The 15,871-nt window shown below is 44.8% G+C and overlaps 1 non-coding gene across 1 annotated transcript; it reads left to right on the forward strand.

Moving 5' to 3' along the window:
- Positions 1 to 15,034: 15,034 nt before the first annotated feature.
- Positions 15,035 to 15,107, forward strand: Trnaa-ggc (transfer RNA alanine (anticodon GGC)). Its single transcript has one exon. It is a non-coding gene; the product is annotated as a tRNA-Ala (tRNA).
- The last annotated feature ends 764 nt before the right edge of the window (positions 15,108 to 15,871 follow it).

Below are 15,871 nucleotides of genomic sequence, written 5' to 3' on the forward strand. Positions count from 1 at the left end.
ACGAAGCATCGCATCGTGACTGATGAATCCGATAGACCTATGTATCAACAACCCTACCGCGTGTCGCCTAAAGAGAGGGAGGCCAATAAAACGGAGGTCAAAGAGATGCTCGCCGACGACGTTATCCAACCATCCAAGAGTCCGTGGGCCTCCCCAGTTGTACTCGTAAAGCTAAAGGACAACACGCTTCGCTTTTGCGTAGACTATCGCAAACTGAACAGTATCACTAAACGCGTTGTTTATCCACTTCCCCGAATAGATGATACGTTGGACCGTTTGCATAACGGTAAATTCTTCTCGTCTCTGGACTTAAAATCTGGTTATTGGCAAATAGAAGTTGATGAAAAGGACTGTGAGAAAACACCATTCGTTAAACCCGAAGGCCTATACGAATTTAAAGTCCTCTCATTTGGCCTCTGTTCTGCCCCTGAACGTTCCAGCGTATGATGGAAACCGTACTCGCAGGATTGAAATGGCAGACTTGCCTTGTTTACTTGGACGATATAGTCGTGTTTTCTAGTTCTTTTGAAGAACATCTAACACGACTGCGACGCGTTTTGGAAGCAATACGCTCTGCCGAGCCTAATATTAAGCCTCAAAAATGCCACCTTGGGTTCCAGGAGCTGAATTTTTTTGGATACATAGTTAGTGCTTAAGGCGTCCGCCCAGATTTAGAAAAAAGAGCGTCCATGAGCTCTTTTCCAGTACCAACCGACAAAAAAGCTTTCCGACGCTTCCTAGGTCTCTGTGCCTATTACAGACGCTTTGTCGAAGGGTTCTCTGGAATTGCGGAGCCACTCACGCGCCTCACAAGGGAAGACGTACCCTTCGTTTGGACGGAAGCGCAGAAAGTGGCATTTGATGAACTGCGTAGCCGCCTGCAAACGGCCCCAATCTTGGCACACTTCGATAAAGATACGAACACAGAATTCAGAACTGATGCCAGTAACGTCGGCATCGGTGCTATCTTGGTTCAGTGGCAGCAGGGTGCCGAGAAAGTTATACCTATGCCAGTCGCACACTGTCTAAAGCTGAACGCAACTATTCGGCGACAGAAAAAGAGTGCCTTGCCGTGATATGGGCTATAACTAAATTTTGGCCATATTTGTATCGATGGCCCTTCAGAGCCATAAGCGATCACCATTCCTTGTGTTGGCTTGCCAACCTCAAGGACCCCTCCGGTAGACTTGCTCGATGGAGCCTACGGCTGCAGGAGTACGACGTAACGGTCGTGTATAAATCTGGAAAGAAGGACAGTGATACCGATTGTTTGTCGCGGGCGCCAATTCTGAATGAAGCACATGAAACGGAAGAGGATTTTCCGTTCTTTGGGGTCGTCGATACTGCGGTCATGGCCCTTTACCAGCAACTGGACGCAGACCTACAGCCACTGATTGAGCCCCTTCGCGGCGAAAACACTATGCCACCACGCTTTTTTCTTCGAGGTTTGGCTTCGTATTCCCTGCGAAACAATGTGCTCTACAAACAAAGCTACGGCAGCAAGGAGAAATTTCTTCCAGTAGTGCCATCTGCTCTGAGAAGCGAAATCTTACGAGCCTGTCATGACGAGCCTTCGGCCGGGCACCTAGGCTTTAGTCGCACCTTCGCTCGGATTCATGAACGGTATTACTGGTCCAACCTTCTTCGATCAGTACGACACTACGTGAGGACTTACCGGGATTGCCAGCGCCGCCAGAAACCTACCGTCAGGCCACAGGGATTCCTTCACCAAGTGAATCCTGCCGACGCGCCGTTCTGGCAGGTTGGGATGGATCTCCTTGGGCCTTTTCCAACATCGGCGTCGGGAAACAAGTGGATCGTAGTAGCCACCGATTACTTGAGGCGTTATGCCGACACCAAGGCCCTTCCCAACAGCACCGCTTCTGAAGCTGCCAAATTCTTCGTTGAACACATTGTTCTACGCCACGGCGTGCCGACCATTAATATAACAGACAGGGGCACCGCTTTTACTGCCACCTTCCTACAGGACGTCTTCAAGCTAACTAATAGCACTCACCGGAAATGCACTGGCTACCACCCTCAAACTAACGGCCTCACCGAACGCCTTAATAGAACCCTGACTGACATGCTATCTATGTACGTGAACCTGCAGCACAAAAACTGGGACGAAATTCCTCCCTATGCAATGTTTGCCTACAACACTGCCATGCAAGAAACAACGCGATGTTCACCGTTTGAACTTGTTTACGGGCGCTCTGTAACGACAACCTTACATGCAATGTTGCCTTTTGATTCAATCGACGTGACCAGCACTGATTCCGAGGCTTTTACCCAATGGGCGGAGGAAGCACGCCAGCTAGCACGCCTCCACATTCGACACCAACAAGAAATCCACGCCGAGAAATACAACAAGAGACGCCGCAACGTCGACTATCGACCAGGCGCCCTTGTGTGGGTGTGGACGCCGATTCGCAGCAGAGGACTTTCCGAGAAGCTGCTTCGGTGTTATTTTGGGCCTTACCGTGTTCAACTCCGTCTGTCCGACGTTACCTACGAGGTCGTACCCGACGACACAACAACCCGTTCTACACGACGGAGGTCCGATCCAGAAGCTGTCCATGTGGTACGCATCAAGCCGTACTACACACGGTCTTGCGAACCCGAAGCATTATGCTATGCGAGCTTACGTGGCCTGACTCTCGCCCAGTACTGAACATCTACGTGTCTATTTTGCGTTTTGCTTCCCTGACATCGGGCCGATGCCAACATGGAGGGGGGAGCAATGCCGCGACTTTATTATTGTGGGAACAACCCCCGACCGGCTAACGGGGCTGTTTCAAGTAATGGGTATGTGCTGAATGGTGGACGGAAGAGAAAGAAGTCCCAGCTCACTAGCTCTCGCTTGCTTGTGGAACGCCAGTGTTTGCCGGCACAAGTTCGCATTGTTAATAAACGCTTTTACTCTCCTTACTGGAGCTCGTCGCAACAATATATATATATATATATATATATATATATATATATATATATATATATATATATATATATATATATATATATATATATATATATATATATATAAAATATATATATATATATATATATATTTAAATATATATATATATATATGTATATATATATATATAAATATAGTACACTTACAAAGCTGTGCAACATGCAGGGTCTGGGGGCAAAAAGACAAGAGAGCTGAATGCACGGGAACGAAGCACGTCTGGCCATTCACATCTGTTAGAAATGATTGAGAAAGCTACCCCAATTTCTATGCAGTAGATGTCTACAGTCAAACTTTTTTGAACCCCAAAATAAACAGCCACGGTTTTACAGAAGGTATATAGACGATATATGTATGATATGCTAAGGTGATCCCACGTAACATTTAAAATTTATTGAGGTTTCTTACCCAGAGCCTTCTACTGTTTCATTCCGTCATTCCGTTCTCACATGATAGCGTAACATTTCTGGCTTTTACTATCACTGTTTTTATGGCTACCCTAAAACAAATGTGCACATGAAATGTGTGATAGCTACTTCGTAAACTGCTTATTTCTGATAACCAGCGAATTAAAATTCGCGATACCTATTTATAAGTCTCGTTCAATGCTGCATTGCCGTAAAGAAACGCTCTCAAGGAGACCGCTAACCGTGGTATCATCTGCGTGAGAGCAGTTGCTGTGGGAGAAACCCCTATATTTTTTACTCATTATTCTTTGTCAGTCTAATGCATGCACTTAACAATTTTGAGTGTCTGGGCTCAGTAATATCCAAGTCAGAAAAAATACCTATAATGAAAAAGAATGCATTGGAAGTGCACGGCCCTTAAAAGAGAGAGAACAAGAAAGTGGTGTGGGTCAGCGAACGAACGCGAGATAACGACGAATATATATATATATATGGGAGTCGTGGTGACGCGTTAATTGCAAGGCTATGGTGCAACCGGCTTTGGTGTGATGCATCCAAGATGGAGCCCGAAACGAACGCGCTCGTCGGCGAGATGGTTATGGTAAAGGGAGTGTTCTTGGCTGGTTCAGGTTTTTGACCAGTGCAGGACACGATATCCGATAGGACTGAGTAACTGTGCTCACACATATATATATATTTAGGAATTGGCAGTCAAGAAGACTTCGGAAAGCAAAGCGCAGGATGTAGTAGCTGAAGATAAATAATTTTGAAAATAAGAAAGTGGAGAAAAAATGCCCGCCAGGTGGGATCCGAACCCACGACCTCCGGAATACCGGTCTGGTGCGATGACCACTACACTACCGGCGGGGCTACTTTAGCCTCCACTTTCTGGGGTATTTGTGTTCAGTTGTTTTTTTTTTGTTTCCTGCGCTTTTTCCTGGGCACCTCCGCTCGGACACCTTCACAACCATACCGCAGGGGACCCTGCAAGGCTCCGTAATTTCACCACTACTTTTTAATATCGCAATGAAGGACCTCCCACCACTTCTGGAAGCGATCCCCAACCTCCGACATGGAATGTATGCAGATGATTTGACACTATTGACCCCTACAGGATCCATCGGTGCCCAAGAAGAGGCCCTCCAAACTGCAATACATGTGACACAGCAATACCTCCAAGCCCGCGGTCTTGAATGTGCTCCAGAAAAATCGGCCCTTTTAACACTCAGCAAAAGAACAACCAGGAGAAACGCTGAAGATATACCCGACCCGGAACTCAAGATCAACAACCAGCCAGTCCCCAACGTCCCCTACCTCCGTATATTGGGTCTAACCATTCCAAAGGATGGCTCAGGTTCCCAAACGATCCTCCCCCTACAGCGGACCCTCGCACAGCTCATGCACCTTATACATCGCGTCTCCCATCGTCGCTTCGGCCTCAAAGAAACCGACACGCTTCGCCTAATACAAGCCATCCTCATCAGCCGGATAGCATATGGTGCTCCATATCTAACCCATACACCAGCCGAGATCCTTAAACTTAACTCAGCGATCCGCCAAGCATACAAGACAGGCCTGGGTCTCCCTCCCAAGACAGCAACTACTAAACTCCTGCAGCTTGGCGTCCACAACACATGAAAGAAATCGAAGAGGCACACCACACTTCTCAAATACAGCGGCTTAAACTAACTCCAACGGGTAGGGCAACGCTCTTGAAACTTCAATACTCTATACCGCCCAACCACGACCAGAAAATTCGCATCCCTCTGGCTATACGACAAAACATTCGCGTTGCTCCAATCCCAAAAAATATGCACCCCACCTACAACAAAGCACGCCGAGCAGCAAGATCCCGCACCATCTATAATCAATACCACCACCTCCCCTGCACCCGATATACAGATGCATCGCCATACCCCCACAAATCTGCACAAGCCGCCAGCGTGGTTAATGCCAGAGGAACTGAGCTCGCTGCAGTGTCTGTTTTCACCAACTCCACCGAAACAGCTGAAGAGGTTGCCATTGCCCTTGCCGCCACAACAGGCCAAGACTTTTTAACCATTGTTACTGACTGCCAAGCCGCTTGCAGGAACTACCTAAAAGGACGCATATCACAACCCGCCTTGAAAATTCTGCAACAAGCCCAACTACTCCCAGAACTACAAATATTTTGGACTCCAGGTCACGAATCCCTCGGGGGTAACGAAGCGGCACACGCCGCTGCCTGCGCTCACTCACACCGGGCCGTTTCCCACGAGGGCCACGAACCCCCATCGGAAGCAACCGTTAAGCCCACCCCGCTGCAAACATACGCCGAAATACTCGCCCACTACAGGAACGAGCGTCGCAAATACCCATTCCCCCACCCGAACCTCTCTCGCGATGAAGCTACTACCTTCCGGCGCCTACAGACAAACTCCTACCACATAACACCCTGCTACATGCCATGTATCCACCCAATACCCTGCCACATGCAACTCCTGCCCCCACCCAGGCACGATGTACCACATTGTATGGGAGTGCCAGCAATCCCCTTCCCTCACCCCTAACCCCAACCCTACTTATAAGCAGTGGGTGGAGCTGCTGACCAGCTCCGACCTTCCACACCAGCGACGATTGGTGGAGAGGGCATGGATGGCCAGCATAGCCCAAGGCATCCCGGACTAAGGAAGCCTCCCACCGGGCGGGTGCCCTAACATCAGCCCCTGGTCTCCAATAAAGTTTATTCATCATCATCATTCCTGCGCTTGGGGGTGGTAGCCAGGGCCACTCGGACTACTCGGGGTGAAGGGGACCTTCTTTTTACCCCCGGGCCGTGACTCGAGCGTCAACGACAAGTCGAGAGTGGTCGACTAGCGTTGAACCCTCTTAAGCACCCTACGGCACCAAGACTGCCAGAACAGAGGCCCTCGCTATGCATGTAGCGAATCAGAATATGAAATTAGGGGCTCGTTGAAATCAAGAGAGAAATAAGAATTGGCAGTCAAGAAGACCTCGAAAAGCAAATATATATATATATATATATATATATATATATATATATATATATATATATATATATATATATATATATATATATATATTTACATATATATATATATATATTTATATATATATATATATATATATATATATATATATATATATATATATATATATATATATATATATATATATTTGTATATTTATATATATGTACACATATATATATATATATATATATATATGTATAAAACAATATCGATATTTATATTTATATATATAGATATTTACGTAACAGCTGGTTATGAAAATGAAGCCGTATCTCTATTTACTCAATGTGTCGCACGTGGACAGTACGCTCGCTAGAGTAGTGTGACCCACACTGGAAGTTGTTTTCATGCCGTTCCAACGCGGCAGTCTTCAGGGTTTTGAAGCATTTTCAAGATGAAGAGGGACAAGGAAGGACAATAAAGAAGTATTGAAAGTGACCGAGGGAAACAAGTATAGGCTAGAATATTAGACTGAACGTCCTTAGGGCGCTAGGGGAAACACAGTTATGTGGATGAGAAGGGCGACGAGTTTTAACTGGGGTCGGTGATGGCTGCATTCCAGTGAGTGATCATGGCGGAAGAAACGTGGTTTGTGGATGCCTTTTGATATCCGCGCGTTTGAAAGGTGCCTCCTTTCAACAGGTACTAAACACCTCCTCTCACTCTGCTTTTCGTCTGTCGCTCCGCCTTCTTTATTCATCTCCAGAACTAGAGTCATGATCTGTGTACCTGTCGAAGCAACATGGAACAACGAACAGACGCCGAGATATTGGAAGTGGGGCGCCATTGGCCCAAATGGCTGCGGACTAGGGTGGTCTGAACAAGTCCCCTATGTTTCCACCGGTGCGGCGTGCCATTGGGGTAAAGTGCCGGAGCGTTAAAGCGGGACGAATGAATCGCTTGAGCAAAAACAATATTGGCCTTGGAAAGAAAATAACAGAAAAAATTGTACGTAAAAAAAAAACAAGGCGATGAGGAAGCAAGAACAGATAAATATGGAAAAGAAAAGATAAGGCGCCAAAGAGAACAAGGTTATTTCTTGAGTGGTTAGTAGAAATCTATTTGGTGTTTAGATTGGCAAAGTTATTCACAAGGTCCCAAATGTTTCACACCAAGATGAGCCTCTTTAATATAGTTTGTATAGTTTTTGAAACACTTTGGACGTATTTTTGAACATTACAATGCCCCTTATTTTCGAAATATACTAAGAGACAGGAGGCAGTTTGTATTCATGCCGGACAAAGCTGCCGAAAGCAATTATTATTCAAGTTCACCTGTACTAAGTAGGTAAAACAATCAAAGAATTCCGTGCACCCTTTGCAAACCATAGTGACGGCAACGATAGACATCAGGGCTTCATTACGAACGGACACCACGATACAGGACATAAATAATTAGCGGTAGTACAGATGAGTAAATTGGAGGAATTCTTTTAGAAACACTACATGACGTTTCCTACCACAAACACGCACAAAAACACGAAAAAAACAAAGGATAGCTGTATTTCACAATGGGTAAATGAAATACGCTAACCGAAGCAAATAGTAATTAGGAGCAAGGAAGTGATGCACCAAATCCTGTGCTTCAGAGCAGCATGCCTTTTTGGGGGTGTTTTGACTCTTAAAACAGATATATAGGAAAGTTCACCAGCACTTTCATTTATTTCTTTCTCAGAGGTTTGGAATCTGAGGTTAGGTTCCTTTCAGCTCCTTTCTAGCTGTGCTCGTCCCCAATGAGTTGAGGCCTGATCCATAATGTACTAGCTCAAAACAACCTCCCGAGTCTTTGCTATCTTCGTTACAGTTTTTAGTCGAAATTGATATGGTGCCATAATTACTACCTATTTTAAACCTTTATAAAAATGTCTCAAGGTAACCGCCACGAACATGCGCTTCTATTGCGACCCGTCACATGCCCTGCGCGATTAATGAAAGTGATTTGCTCAACTTTAGCGGTACTGATGCCCAAATATTTGAGGGCTGCCTAACTCCGTACTAAAGGGTGAGCACACGCCGCTAGTACGAGGAGATCAATCTCAACAATGTTTTTTCAACTTACTATTGTTTTCAATCTTTGCTATTGGAACCATTACGCTGACATCCACAGGTTGTGGGGTATCAAGACCCGCTTTACTGGAGATTTTGACAGGCCTTCAGTCGCAAAGCTGCATGCTTCACAGCATTTGCGCAAACGCGCCCAGTGGTTGGACCAATCTTTCACATTGGCATTGGGGATATCGTCTGCTTAAGCACGGGAGTGAACAACACTATGAGCGAGGAAGGGACGAACAAGCATATTCTTGGGCATATAGATGGCGGTAACGTCGAGTTTATACTTGCTAAAACCCTCATACTGTGGCTAACATCAGCACGACGCAGACGCCATTTCCCGGCTTCGGCTCGAGAATTTTGCGAGACAAGGCGGTGATATCAGCTGCTCCTGCGGACCTCCCTGGACGACGTCACTACCCCACTACTACAAAGGAATCATCTTCCGAACCTTCGGTGTCGCTTGGCAGCGACGACAGGCCACGCGTGCATCGCACTATGTTTTTCAACAATTTTCGTCCGAGCAATTGACCGCGCAGCTGCAGCAAACGCCCAGTGCGGTTCAGCACGCGAAGCAGACGCCATTTCCCGGCCTCGGCTCCAGACTTTTGCGAGACAACGCGGTGATATCAGCTGCGCCTGCAGGTCTTCCCGAATGACGTCTTTACAACAAAGGAAGCATCTTCCGAGCTTTCGCTGTCGCTTGGCACCGACGACGCGCCACGTTTGAATCGCACTAAGTTTTTCATCGTATTTCATCCGAGGTTAGTGTTACCCTGAGTTGTTTCACATTTTTTTAATGGCGTATTTCGGCCCAATCTTCGCTGCGAAGTGTACATTTGAGGAATTTGTTGTTGCTTGCATCTCTGGCAAAATGTCTAAGAACATAGGCAAACTGAAGGATGAAGGGAGAGCTGAACTCAAAGAGTGAATAAAGTGAATAAAGCTGAAGGAATGAATGAATGAAAGTGGTAGGAGGAAAGTGGTAGGAGGAAATTAATGATATGAAAGTTGCCCAGACTAATTAGCCTAACTAAGAGCACAGAGTTTGCCCATGACTGAGTCCGGGACTAGAAGAAAAAACTGGACGATGAGGTTGCAAACAAATTACTCCATCTTCCCACGTGGGAACCCTGAGGGGATGCAAAGCCGTGCAATCTGGATCAGCTACTCGCCGCTGGCGTTTCAAAGCGGCTTCTTGTTCTCGAAGCGAGGAATACCCTGCTGGACGCTGCCGTTTACGTTCGGTGTCGCGACCTCTAACCTGAACAGCCTTGTCTTCGGAAGTGCTCGCGGTTCTGACAGTGGCCTGGCTGGCGCTAGTTGAAGGTATGCGAGCCAGTTTGCTGACGGAATCGTTGACGTCCATTTCCAGTCATCGGACGAAGCAGTACAGAAGAAGCAACTGAGCCGAGTGCGGACAAGGTGTATTTGCAGCGCAGAGGGAGTGTAGAGGAGGAGCAGCGCACGTAGCGCACAGGTGGTGTGGAGAGGAGGAGCAGTGCCCGCTTGCGTACAGGTGGTGTGGAGAGGAGGAGGGGAGAGAGTGAATAATCACAGGTGGTGTGGAGAGGTGCGGAGCCTGGACGCCGGGCGACGGAGGGTCGACTAAGCAACGCTTTGCATCTAAAACGAACGATTGACGGACGAAAAGGAGGCACTTATTTTTCCAGATGCAACGAGACTAGGGAGCAGAATAAACACCTTGCTAGCATGGAACAATATTCGACGAAAAAAAATTCCCGCGCCTTCCAGCGAGGGGAACGCGAGTAAATGCAGAGCATTCGGGGTCGTTTCGCCGCGTAAAGTCGCGTTAGGGTGGGTAGTTGGGTCGTAGTTGCGTTGATGTTGGTTGGGGGTAGAGAGAGAAGAAAGTCGCGTTAGGGTGGAGCGAGCGTCAACCAAGGAAGGAAGGAGCAACGCAGTAACTGAAGCACCATCGACCACTAGCCGCTTTATATTTGCAGCGCGCGCAGTAGAGGGAGAGCAGTACGGGGGGGGGGGAGAGCGCGCATGCGCAAGCAGCTCGCGCCCTTCCACGCCCCACCGTGCTGCTATCACGCACCTGTTACGCCGAGACCGCGACGGCACGAACGGGCTGACTACGACGCATACGCGCGCCAGCTGCTGTTGAGAGAGAGGAGGGCCGAAGGAGAGGCGCACCTGCTGCGGACGCGAAGCTGTGGACGCCGTCCGACGCAGGAAAAGGGGAGGCTAAGAAATGCTCTGCATTTAAAAACAACCTTGAGATACACGGGGGGATCCAGACAAAAAACGAATCGGTTCTGACATTCTAGCTAAGATCGGCAGCGCCATAAGCGAGCCAAATCACGGCAATCGACGTTGAAATCTGTCACCGAGTGCCTGCACGTGACGCAGATAAGACAGCCAACATCATCGTCCAGTTTCTGTCGCAAACAAAGCGCGACGCTGTTCTGAAGAAAATTAGGAAAGCGCACTGAACGCACAATGATATTGGCATAAATAAGGCAACGCCCAATAATGTCAAAGGGTATCTTTGCCCAGTTCGAAAGCGACTGCTCGCGATGGAAATCAAAAAGAAACATGAATACAAATGGAAGTCAGTGTAGACGAACCAACGAACAACGGACAGATTTTCGCAGAGCAAACTGATGACGCCGCCGGGGTTCGCATATCTAGTGAACAAGACATTGAAAATATTTTCTCACGGCCCCCGGCGATGGTATTTGTTGGCGATGCGGGGCGGTCGCCCCATACGGTAAAAACCCTTGAGCGCTGATGTCAGGATGTCGAAGTTACAACTTGTAACTGACGAACTAAGCACCACTGAATTACTTAGAGCGTATTCCACCCTGTAAAATAACACTGCAAGTTAGACTCTCGAATCTGTGCTACATATTATGCACGTTCCGTTTGTAACTAAGATGATGACATCAATCTTTTCTTGGGCGAACTGTCTTTTAAATTCAGTACAATAATTTTCTTTGAGACGTGGTACTCAGATGTCTGCAAAACGTTACATGCAGATGGATAAGGCCAATCTTACCTTAATCGTTCAAATCGTCGAGGTGGTGGAATTGCTCTCCTTACTATAAAAAAAAGTATACATTGTCCCTGAATTCAGCATGATCACTGGTGACTACGAATTTTTAACAGTTCAAAGTAAAAAAGACCTTATTTCGGTTATTTACCGTCCTCCAAATAGAAACATCCAATGTTTTATTAGCTTTTATGAATGGTTTCTTGACTATATTTGCAAGAACAATTTACGTCTTGTTATTGGGGGCGACTTTAACATCAAGTTACAGAACAGAATGCCGATACGAGCGATTTTAGCGGAGTGTTACTATCATCTGTTTTTACAAGTGTAATATCTATGGCAATCCGTATTACATGCTCTTCATCATTGTTGTTAGATTTAATAATCACGAACAGTGACATAAAAATTTTAGCGCCGGCACGATTTCATATGATATCAGTGACCATTGTCCCATCTTTCTGACTACCAGAGTGAATGTGCAACCAAAAAGGTGCAAAAACCAGCAGTTATCGTGCAATGTGTAACAGATGGTAGGCTTGTGTCCTTCAAGCATGATAATATGTTGGAAGAGTTGTTTTCCGTTAAAAATAAACAAAATTCAGATGAAGCCTACAATGAATTCAATAAATCAATAATGGTAATCTACTCGAGACACTTCCCCTTAGGGTATGTATGTCCTCAAGAAAGGCTCGGAAACCATGAATAACCCAACAGCATTTTAAAAATATTAGCGATAAAAACCGCAGCTATTAGCCATTCTTGCGCACACGTTCTCTTGAAAAGCTGTTAGAATTCAAAGAACTTCGAAATCAGCTCAATAAAGATATCCGATGAGGAAAGATTCGATACTATGAGGACTTATTCGAGAACAAAACTAAACAGCGCCCAGAGGCCGCGTGGAATCTTTTAAACAATTTTTTGGACTCAAAAAGAACAGTTCTTCACCGGATACGATGTTAATCATTGGTTACGAATTGGGCGGTGCAGCCCTTGCAGATTATATGAACTGTTATTTTGTAAATGTTGTCGTATCTTCTCATGATAACCTTGATTAAACGCGCAAAGAATATAGTTGTGTTTCGTATAGTATATTTCTCCAGCCGACTGCCGAAGGGGATGTTTTTAGGGTTTAGGGTTTTTATAAGCTTGCGGAATTCAAAAGCTTTATGTGTAGGTAACTTGCAGATACGACCATTTAGTTATGTATTGCAATCAATTGTATCCGTGTTTGTACACTTATTTAACTTAGCTCTGGAATCTCATACATTTCCTACTGCAAAGAAACGATCGATCTTGTCTGTAATTTATAAAGGGGGGGACCAAATTCTGTCCACAAACTATCGCCCTGTATCAATTCTGTCAGTCTTCTCTAAATGACTCGAAAATCACCGAACTCTTCGACAAACATGCTATTATGAGCGACTTTCAATTTTGCTTGAGGAAACATCGATCATCTGAAACAGCTCTTATAACATTGAAAGGATATAAACTACAAGACATCGACAAAAACCTGTTTTCTGTTGCGATTTTTGCACGTCTAAGTGAAGCTTTTCATTCTCTTAATCACAACATTTTAATTGATAAGCTTCGCTGTCCCGGAATTAGGGGAAAAGGTTTAGAACTCATTCAATCGTGTTTAAGTGAAAGAACTCAGTATGTTCACATCAATACCTCCAAGTCGGCCTGTCCGCCTATTAGACAAGGGGTGCCCCAAGTGAGCGTACTTGGCCCCTTTTATTCATCTCTTATATAAATGATATCGTTCATACTGATTCAGCAGTAAATATGTTATCTATGCTGATGACAGCCCGTTACTTATTTCCGGCCTTGACAATAATAATGTAGTTCAAAAATGTAATCATGTTCTTTAACAGTTGTCGACATGGGCAAACACGAATTGGTTGCAAAACAACCTTCTAAAAACTAAAGGTATTATATTTAGCGCTAGAAATAAATATCCCACGCTAACTATACCCGTTTAACTTGATTCTAAGGAAGCTGACATTGTTACTGAGTTTAAAATTCTTGAGGTATATTTTTCGTCACACCTAAGTTGAGATGCCCATATAAATTACACGTCCAAGAAACTTTCGTCAATTACTGGTGTTTTATCCCGTTGTCGTTTCTGTTTCTCGCAGATATTGAAAATAAAATGTATCACGCCTTATTCATCTCGCATTTATTGTATGGCTTATTTGTCTGGTCGACAACTACGCATACAAACCTTAATAGGCTTTTAGTTTTACAGAAAAGAATGATACGTCAAATAGGAAATATGTAACTTCAAGCTAGTACATCAGGCTCATTTTGAATATTTCGTATAATTATGTTATAAATATTTAGAAATACCACCTACAGATATTGCTATGCTTTTCCTATGTTTCTGTTATCAACTTGATAACAGGCCTGACTTCCTTGCAGCGCTGAAATATCACAGTTATTACGAGAAGTAGATATACTAGGGTTTTCCCGCAGTTTCGCACTTTTTACAAATATCAAGCAATAGCACACCACATTCCGTTTTATCATAATAAATTCCCAAAAATTGCAGGCCTAAACTGAAAGAAATTTGAATCATATTTTATAAAGTTGTAAACTTCGTTACGTCTGTGTTCCTGTCCGTATAGTCTGCTTTATATTATACCTACTAACATCAGGTACAGTAAACACGTGACGACCCATGTATGAAGTGAACCTATATAAATATGAACTAAGGATGAAATATGTGCTAGTACTTTGTTTTTCAGGTTTTTGTTTGTGCTTAAAATCTAGCACCTAAATGAAAAATTTATTTCGCCATGTAGCCACTTTTTTATGTGATCGCCCTATTTAGCTGATATTTATTGCTTCTTTATTGTAGTTCTGCTTGTTCTTTTATGTTTTCTTGTACTTCGCGGTCAATTTGATATCTAACGATGTTTCTAGTTACTGAAATTGCAATCACGCATTGTATATGTATAAATCACAAACAAAAAATTCTTCTGGTGTATTTTACATTTCTTTAAAAATGCTGTCAATTTCTGTTTACTGTGTCCATTAGCTTTTTATATTGCTGTAATATATTTTCTATGTATGTGTGTATGTATGTATGTATGTATGTATGTATGTATGTATGTGTGTGTGTATGTATGTATGTATGTATGTATGTATGTATGTATGTATGTATGTATGTATGTATGTATGTATGTATGTATGTATGTATGTATGTATGTTTCAATGACCTACCACATCCTCCCCTTTGCTTTGCGAGGTTTTCTTGACTGCCAACTCTTATGTCTGCGTTATTTCAACGAGCCCCTCATTTCCTATTCTATTCGCTACATGCATAGCGAGGGCCTCGGTACTGGCAGTCTTGGTGCCATAGGAAGCTTAAGAGGGTTCAACGCTGGTCGACCACTCCAGACATGTCGTAGACACTTAAGTCACGGCCCGGGGGTTAAGAAGGAGGTCCCTTTACCCCGAGTAGTCCGAGTGGCGCTGGCTACCACCCCCAAGCACAGGAAACAAACAAGCTTAACATAAATACCCCAGAAAGTGGAGGGGAAAATCCCCCGCCCGTAGCGTAGTGGTTATCGCCCCAGACCGGCATTCTGGAGGTCGTGGGTTCGGATCCCACCTGGCGGGCGCATTTTTTCTCCACTTTCTTTCCAAATTCTTTATCTGTTTCAATGACCTACCACATCCTCCCCTTTGCTTTCCGAGGTTTTCTTGACTGCCAACTCTTATTTCTGAATGTATGTATACATGTATGTATGTATGTATGTATGTATGTATGTATGTATGTATGTATGTATGTATGTATGTATTTATGTGCGTATGTATGTATGTATGTATAATATTGTACATTTCCTTTCCATGCATCACTCGCAACTTCTTACTGCCACACTTTGTTTCTGTCGCTACCGAGAAACGGTATTCTGGGCCTAGTTACGCTATTTTCCTTTACAGGTTTTTGCCCTGGAGGCTATCTAGGAAATCATTTTTTTTCTAAAAAATAAAGATGAATTGAATTGAACGTTTGAAAACAGCTTCACGAACCTCGTAAATATCAAGTCATCCTTCAAAGCCTCCAGGGCAAGAACAGTTCCTGGCAAGCTTGGCTTCTCATAACAGTGCTGCGCTGTTTTCGCATATTCAGCAGTTGGTGCGACGAGATGTGGTTGCGAGTTCACCCTTGTGCAGAACAAAGTGTAGACTCAGCCCAATTTCGCATGAAGTACCCAGCTGAGTATTAACAACAAACCGCCGATGAACTTCCAGGCGCCCGCCAGGTTATTCCCGCGGTGCCTCTCGTCTCATACATCAGCAACCAGCTGCAGACACCGACGGCCGCTGTTTGAACCTGGGATCCCAAGAACAACCCAGGCTTTACTTATGCCTGTGACGGG

The sequence above is a fragment of the Haemaphysalis longicornis genome, unplaced genomic scaffold (genome assembly GCF_048455015.1).
Source record: "Haemaphysalis longicornis isolate Haplotype H1 unplaced genomic scaffold, Haemaphysalis longicornis Haplotype H1 scaffold_5, whole genome shotgun sequence".
Classification (NCBI taxonomy): domain Eukaryota; kingdom Metazoa; phylum Arthropoda; class Arachnida; order Ixodida; family Ixodidae; genus Haemaphysalis; species Haemaphysalis longicornis.